Raw genomic sequence first — 8922 nt, 5'->3', positions numbered from 1 at the left:
TCTGGCTGCTTTGCTTTTACTACTCCTTTAAGTATTGTTGGTCCACAGGGCTCGCTGTTTCTCACTATCTAGGCATTCCAACCTACTGCCATAGATAGCCAAATGTAAATTAATGATTTGAAAGGCATATCTTCATTTTAGATCTGTCTCCTGAGCTCCGGGCATGAACAGTGAGGACGCCCAACTATTGGACCTCTCTACTTGGGTAATTTGTAGACACCTCAGATTCAACATGTCCCAAACTGAGTAGCTTACCTTCCTCACCAAACCTGCTACTCCACCAATGTTCTCAACCAAGTAAGTGGCAGCGCAGCAGGAAAAATGGCCCAAACCTCAGTTGTTAGAGTCATCCTCAACGCTCTGTCTCAATTCTCATTTTCTGAAAATTTCAAGTCTTATGGGTAGTTTATTTCCTTCCTTAAAAATAACTGATTTTGGTTAAGCAAAACAAACAAAAACAAGCAAAGAACTTTTACCACTGCCCCAGCTCCTTATATGTTTTCTCTAGGGATCTTCACGAATCAAAATTTGTTTGTTGTCCTTCCAAAAATATTCTCAACATATCCAAGCACTGACATGTACATATTTATCTTTAAAATGTCAATTAAGGGATATATTTTTTAAAAATTCTTGCTCTTCTCATTTGATGTATTTTAAAGACTACTCAATATCTGAATAAATTAGGGGAAAAAATCTTTATGGAATAAGGTGTGATAGTGCAAACCAAACCTACAACCTTAGCACTCACGAGATAGAGGCAGAAACAGCAGAATACCCATTCAAAGCTCTCCTGGGCTACATAGTGAGACCTTATATCAAAACCTGAAGCGCAGACTTGTTTTCTCTGCTCGATTCTTCTGTTGCCATTCTTCTCAATGGACCACCATTATCTTATTTCTGCATTTTAAAATCATATTCCCAGGTGCTGTTTGCATGTGTTCTTGGTCTTGTCCAATCCATAGTCTACATTACAGCCAGAATGTTGTTAGATGCAACTCCTGCTTCAAATGATGGGTTTTGGTAAGCCGAGTCCTCACTGACCTTTGGCAGCTTCTCTGAACAGCTCTCTCCCTTTCTGTGCTGTAATTCTCCAATATGAATTACTTTTAGTTCCTTGATAGTAATTCATCGTCTTCTTGAACCTCATGATCTGCAGCTATCACCTTCCTGCACCTGTTCCCCCCTCCATCTTTGTAACGTTTTATTCTTTATATTGACTTTAGCTTAAAAATCAGACATTTGTGTGTTTGTGTGTGTGTGTGTGTGTGTGTGTGTGTGTGTGCGTGTGAAAATGCACACTCTGTGGATGGGTAGTCCCTGACACCCAGGCTAGGTTACAGAATACCCATTCTGTTTCCAGATCATTTATATTTCCTTTTGTATGTTATTGACCTGCACTTCATTGCACTTAGTTGTTTATTATCTATTTTTCTTATTAGATTATAAATACAACAAAGGCATAATTGTATTCCTTTTATTTTATTCACCATTGTATTCCAAGAACATTTTATAATTCCTGGTACCATGTATTATGAAATAAATATTCATTAACTGAATCTATAAATGATTGATCTATTTTAAGTTCTCCCACTGGCCACACACACACACACACAATGAGGATGTGCTTACTGAGAAATAAGAGTATGTATGTGTGTGTGTGTGGTGGGGGGACAGAAAGAGCAGAGAGTGTAAAGAAAAGAGGAGGAAGAAAAAAATGAGGAAAAAGAAGAGGAATCCAGCTAGCAGCACATCTCTGGATGGAGCTTTCATAACCTACCAGTGTGTGATGCCCTGTGTGAGAGATACCAGGGTGATCTACTAGTTTCCACATCTGCCTTCAAGGGCCCAAGAGGAAGAAAAAAAACATGATACACAGACATCATGGTACTGCTGGGTGGTTGTGGCAAGTGCCCCATGTGCTGAAAAGTTGAAGCTTAGAGGGAGAAGATTTTCTTGCCCCACTTCAGGGGCTGTAGAGACAGTAACAGGAATGGAGGGAAAGACACTCTGCTGTTCTTGCCTTAGGAATTGCTCTAGTGGCTACACATGGCTCCCGTTCTCCCCTCCTGCCCTTCCCCCTTCCTAGTTTCTTCAGAAGAGAATGCAGAAAATGCTTGATCCTGCATGCCTCACAGGCTGGGCCAGGGGAGTGATGCGGCTCATTCTTATAGGTGTCACTGAACTTTAAAAGATAGTCCCTCCCTGATGTTTGCAGAGTGTGTTATTTAAGAGGCCCTGGGTTCTGGGGAGGAGGATGAGATGCACCCGAGGAATGGCTTTATCTGCAGTCTGGACAGAGAAGTCTAGAGGTCAGGGTATCTTCCTTGGGTTGGTGTGCCTGAAGAAATACAAGATAAGATCTGGGGGATGAGAGGTGAAGGAGAAGTAGAGAGGAAGGGGAAATAGGGGAAGGAAGGACTGGTTTAGCAGGCCCCCAGGCTGGGGTGGGCTTGGCCTAGATCTAGGAGAGAAAAGGAGCTGGAGGGCAGACGGCAAACAGTCGTCCCTTAGCCCCACTAGGACCACTCTAAAAAGCTGAGAAAACACTTTAATGTGGGGGTCAAGGATCATTTGCCTCTCTGAACTAGGCATGTTTGTTTCTCAAAGGTTAATGAGGAAAAGATGAGAAACATGCAAGGAAAGAATGACTTTAACCAGGTGGCAGAGTGCTATCACCCCAGTAGGAGAGGTTGGAGGACTGCAGCCCCCTCTCTCTGCTTGGCACAGCAGCCAGTCAGGGCCACCTGGGGAAGGCTTGGACACATTGTCTTCACTTCACTTATACCTCTTCTTTGTCATCTCAGGATTGAGGAGGCGATAATTAGGTCTAATTGGGCCTGAGGGTGCTGGGGCTTATGCAAGGCCCAGTTACAGCTGGAAACAGAATATGTGCCTGCTTCTACCTAGCAGTACCCGGAAGTGGGATTCTTCTTGGTGATTCCTCAGGGACTGCTCTTATCCAATAAAACTCTCATTCTCTGCCTTCTCTGGAACTGCAGCCCTGACCCCTTCTCGACCCAGCCATGAAGTCACCTATAGGGCTCACACAATGTTCTCATCACAGCATCTTGACTCCTCCAAGTCCCACTCTGGACTTCTCTAGCCAGTGACCATCTTAGCTGCGAGGCTGACCTGAGGCAGCTCAGAAAACAGTTTCCCCCCTTCTTGTCCTTATAAGCAGAACCCTCTGGAGAGCTGAGCCCTTTAGGGACAATATGTACAAGTGTATACCAGATTCCAAGCTACAGTTCTGCTACAGGGATTAGCCAAGAGAACTTGGATATATGACATGGCTGATCATGATTTCTGACTTGTCTGCCTGGCACAGTTATGGCAACAAAGCAGTGCCATGCATGTGAAAGCATGCAGGTTAGGATTTTACTGATACAGGGAGTCATTGAAATGTCTTTGCCAAAGCCCAGATCCACCTTTTCTCATTCCCCTGTTTCACCTCAACCCACAGGCACTGCCTTCCAGTTCAGCATTAATGATATAAGGGAATGAACCTGAATTGTTAGAGACTATGGCTTCATGAAAATAGCCCTAACCAGCCCCTCTAGCCTTTCTTAAGCCCCAGGGTCCAAGAATATAAGCCATGGTAGATGACTAGTTCCTTCTCCTAGGGACCCTTAGATTCCAGCTCTCCTAGACTGCCACTCTCCCCCTCTCTGCCCATGTAAACCAGCCCCAGAGAAGGCTGCTGCAAAAGAGGGTTGATACTAATTGTACTTCTTTTCCTCTCATGGAACTCCCTCTCGCCGTCTTTCTCCCTCTGTGGACAAACCTGCTGGTGAGGAAGAAGGAGGCAACACTGGGCACCTGGGCTGTTGCTACAGCCACCTAAGTATTAAGTCATGGATCATTTATTCTCCCTAGGTCACAGGTCCCTGGAATGGTGGAGCTCAGTTCAGGAAAGTGACAGTACCTCGGGGAGGCAGGTGACCTAACTGTATGCTCCCCGCCCTCCTCTCCATCCCAGCTGCTGTGCCTTGCCCACCTTCTCCAGGACAATAAATCTTTCAAGAGCAGATGGTCAGATACTTCTTTGTGTGTAGGCTGTGAATTAACCAATACCTCCAATCCCTATGGACACACACACACACACACACACACACACACACACACACGATTCCCTGCCACCTCCTGGGCCTTCTGTTCTATACAGACCTAACTTTACCACTGGAGCTTTGGGGTATGAAATATATCTACTAAATTGGAACAGTTCATTTTTCACAAACCATCATTCAACATATACTCTATGCCAAAGGTGCTCACAGAGAAAGAAGAATTCAATATGGTTTGACCTTTTCCTGGGAGGTTCTTGAAGTGGAAGAAACAGGCGAGTGAAGGAAGGCTGTTAGTGCTGTAAATCACTGAGTACTCTGACAGAGGAAAGGTAGACCAGGGAGGCAGGACTTAGTCCTGCTGGGTGGGATTGGTCACAGAGGGAAGAAAGGAGAGAAAATGGCACTTCGGTTATTCTTCGGTATATGAGCTGGAACCTAAAAGTCAGATCACCTGGGGCAGAGCCTGGTGTCAGGGAATGTTATACCTCACCTAAGTCAACAACAGTATTTAAACACTCTTCGGGATGAATGGGAATAACACCTATGCAATGGGTGATATAGAAGCTTACCCTGTGGAGATGATAGCAGTTTGAGTTTGGATCTGTTCTGCTCGAATGGAAGCGAAAGGAGGGTTTTTTCACAGGAATGCAAGCTGGTCACCAAAAAGGCTCTAAGGAAGGAAGATACCCACTGACACAAAGACTGAAAAGATAAAAACAGGCTGCTACTATGCATTTAAACAGGGCCAGGTGCCTTATACACCTATCTCATCTAATTCCCACAAGCTTGTAAGTTAACTGTTGTTGTGTTTTACAGACAGGCAAGAAGGGCCAAAGAAACGTGAGTTTCTTGCCCATGGTCAAGTGACTATTACTGTGCTCAGTTAGTGAACAAGGAAGATGAGGCCCAGACAGGTGGACTATTTGTCCAACATCACTCAACCACTAATTAGCAGCCTCTGATTCTAAACTCAAATGTATCTGGTCCCAAAGCCTGTGCTTCCACTATAAGATGGACAGCCTGAGGCGACAGATCTATCGTCTGTCAAAAAGCTATTTGTTAGAGTCTTCAATTTCAAATACTCCCACCCAAGCAAAGACGATCAAGCAAATGGCTTGAATTCCTACCACACTTTATAGTGTATAAAATCTTTTCATGTCCATTATCACCTTTAATACTAACAACAGCCCTATAAAGTTAACAGGGTGGGATGAATGTGCCCATTTACAGACAAGGAAGTAGATTCTCAGATTTGTCTAGTTGAGGTCACAAGCCTGAGCAGTTCAGAGGAGAAAGATAATCTGGGGCTTATGGGCTCCTGGAAAGGCTTATCTCCATCTATATGGACAGGTGGATAAATCCAGACTCAAGTATGTGGGGCACTATCCTCTTCACAAAGTCTGAGATCTAGTGATACTTTGAGGCAATTGCTAACCTCATGGGCACTTACATACTTCTCATGAGAACTGTGCTTTAACAGTGTGCCTTCAGTAATGGGCACACAACTTTGACTGCAGACTCACACACCACTGCTCATTGTTAAGTCTCATGGACAGTCCTGTGATCTGATGACTTCCTTGTGTGCTAGAATCTCTTTGCAAAGACTTTAGGTTCAGTCAGGACTGCAACATGGTTCTTGGACTCTGTGGTGTCTTAGAGACTCATGTGTCCTTGGACATTCCAAAGTCAGCCCTTGGAGTGAGAACTTTTGAAGTCAGAAGAAGGGGAAGAGGCAGAGGAGGGTAAAAGGTAGCTGTGCGTAAGTATTGCAGCAAATGCCCACCCATCTCCTGCTCTGTTCCCAGCACCCACAGCCCCATGTATGTGCCAGTGCATGTATGCTGAACAAACCCTGGTGGCACTTTCAGGCACCCACACCCCAATGTGCACAGGGACACACACCAGGGAGAGCACCCTGTCCCTTGTCCCGGAATTGTGCCTGGTGGCACGGAGAAGAGGGGAGGGAGTTGCAGAGTAACGAAGACTTAAAAATTTTTTTTCTCTCCTCTGCGTCCCGATTTCCTGTTATTGTAGCAACTGACCATGCACCTCACATTCTATGCCTAGATAGTAGATCTGGAATTGCCCAACAGCCACTGGAGAATGTGCTGTTTGGCTTCAGTCCCTGCCTTGTTCCAGGTTGGGTCACCTCTTCTTGGCCCCCTTGGCTGCTGCCTCTCCACCTTCCTCTCAGCCTCCCACCACACCCTGCTCAGGTATCCACTCTCCAGCCCCTTGTGCCCCAATTTGGTGCTGACTTACAACCTGAGCACGCAGACAGTGGACCCCAGCTTTCCATTCTGGGGTAAGATATAATCCCCACCTGTGGGAAATGGGACCTTGTACTTTGACTCTGGGACTCAGAATTTTCCCCCGGCCCCTAAGTTCATTGGTGTGCCCGCTTTCCAGGCACATTCCCTCCTTTTCTATTTTGGCCCTTTCCCATTTCTACATGTCTCTGTTTTAGAACCAGGATCTTCAACAACAAGAAGAAGCACTGGTTTGTGGTTCCACTGTGTCTCCTCCCATAGTCTTATGATATCTGTACACATTAAACAATCACCCCTACTCTTTAACAAGTCTGGCATTTTGATTGGTTTTTATGACGGAGGCAGTGGGGTGTTTGGGTGAATGCTTGCGTTGAATAAATACAATTTGAAAGAGTTCTTATCACCGGCTGCCCTTTCACTGAGTTTGTTGGGGTGGGGAGAGAAAAAAAGAGTAAGAGGTGCAGGTGGGACCAAATCGGGGAAAGATCAGTGATAAAATGTGCCACTTTGGAGTTGCTGCCGGGAGAGGCTGGACTGAATGTGTTTTCCAAAGGGAATTTGGATTGAAGCAGTCATGAGGAACTTAAAGATAATGGGTAGGACCATCTCCTGAGTCCTAAAAATGCCATTTCTTCTGGGCTCAGTGGTCCTACATCCAGCTCCACAAATCTTATGTTGAGAGGCCAGATGGTTCTTTCAGAGTAGAAACAGTTGGTGGATTTGAGCCTTCAGTCTGAAGACATGGTCCTGGAATAGACAGACAGCCAGCCTACTCTTGCCTGGTCAGAGGGGTCAAACGTCTTGTCTCCTCCCTTATTTGTGGCTTGGGGGAATTCTGGGAATCACCAAGGTTGGGGAGTTTCAGCTGTTTCCCCACCCAGAACTAGAAGGTATTCATAACCGTATATACTCCAATTCTGCCTGTTGCCTTCTCCGTCTCACCTGGTGGAACCTTTGCCTTTGCTATTCATGCACGGACATCCAGACTTGACCAGAGAGCGAGAGTCCTTTCTAGATGCTCCTCCAAGTGAAAGTGCCTTCATTCCTGTACCTGGAAGCTGAGGAGGCAAGCTGAATGAACAGAGAGAAGGGTAAGGAACAGGAGGCCTAAGACATTCAGTCTTTAGTTTTTCAAATCAGGAAACCAGATGATAAATGACTAGGCCACACCAGTGAATTCTCACAGTACTGAAGTTAGATGTAGCTTCTGCAACTAAAATCAAGTGCTCTCTTTCTGCTTTTCTCTCCCTTTAGAAAGCCGACCCACCTTAACACATCTGTATGCTTGACAAAGTGCTTTGGTTTGGTGGGCCATGTACACTTGTGCAGTCGTCTTCCTGGTAGGTTCTGCAGAGAGACGGGGCCAGGTTCGGTGGGACTGAGAAGACTGGGGTCTGGTTTTTAAAGGCAGAAGTCCTCAAGGTCTGTGGAGAAGAGAAACAAAGAAGGAAGCACCATAGCGAAAACACGTCTGGGGAAAACAAGGCCAGCAGGACCAGTGGCTCACCCAGGGGCGGGCTGTGGACTTTGACACCCTCCTCCACACACCATGTTATCAGGGGGCCCCTTCTGGGGCCAAAGCCACATATAGCCTGGTGCTAGGTGGGTGAAGTCAGAGCTGGAGGGGTCCCTGGGATTCATGGGCTTCCTCTAATGCACCAAGGTCCTTTTACAACCTCCGTGAGACCTAGCTCCTCAGACCAGATCTGGCCCTCCTCTGATATCTTCTGGGTGAGGGACTAAGAACAAAGTATTTAGAATCATTGACAAAGTCAGACAGGTGCCACCATCAACATGAGCACTCTCAAGGTGGGACCGGTCTATGGCTATTGCACCCTGAATGCACCCAGTCTCATCAAGGTAGGGCCAAGCAGTCTTCCACCGGTGATGTAGGTAGGAAGGCAGGGAGTCAGGTCAGATAAGCAATACAGGAAAATGGACAAGAGGAGGGTAGATACTCTCTTACATGTGTCCATGTATGTCTTTTAGATGCATCCTACAAAGGGGCCCACTCTAGCAGACTGTGGATTTTGAAATCTACAGACTACTGGGAGGATAACAGAAAATAAACATGGATACACATACACACAGGTCCCTAAAACAGTGCAATAGCACATTGACCCATTTTGGTATGAAATGCATCATGCATTAATTCCTGTCAAATAATGAACACACATCTGTCTAACAGAGCAGAACTAGATGTGCGGTCATGCTGTCATGGCCTCCAACTTCCCAGTGCTTGCCGTCCACCACCAGCTCAGCCCTTCAGTCATCTTCCTGTTTGCCCTTCCTTAGTATTTTCCAAAGAAGCCTGGAGTGTGAAGCTCCACAGGGTTCATCATGGTGTAAGGCTCTGTGGGGCCTGGGTGGGAAGCTGCAGGAAATAGGCTGTGGGGATCAGGAATGGAGCTACCACCACAGCCAGTATGAGGAAACAAAGAGGAACAAAGGCACGTTTGGGGGGAAAGTACATGATGAGTCCACAGCAAAGTAGAACTCCTGACCTGTGAAAGCTGAAGTGTCCTTATGTACACTTGAAACTGCATGTGACGCCCATTTCTCTAGAATCACAGGATGTTTGAGTT

The sequence above is a fragment of the Nannospalax galili genome, unplaced genomic scaffold (assembly GCF_000622305.1).
Source record: "Nannospalax galili isolate Female #2095 unplaced genomic scaffold, S.galili_v1.0 scaffold233, whole genome shotgun sequence".
NCBI classification, from domain to species: domain Eukaryota; kingdom Metazoa; phylum Chordata; class Mammalia; order Rodentia; family Spalacidae; genus Nannospalax; species Nannospalax galili.
This window is presented reverse-complemented; position numbering follows the sequence as displayed.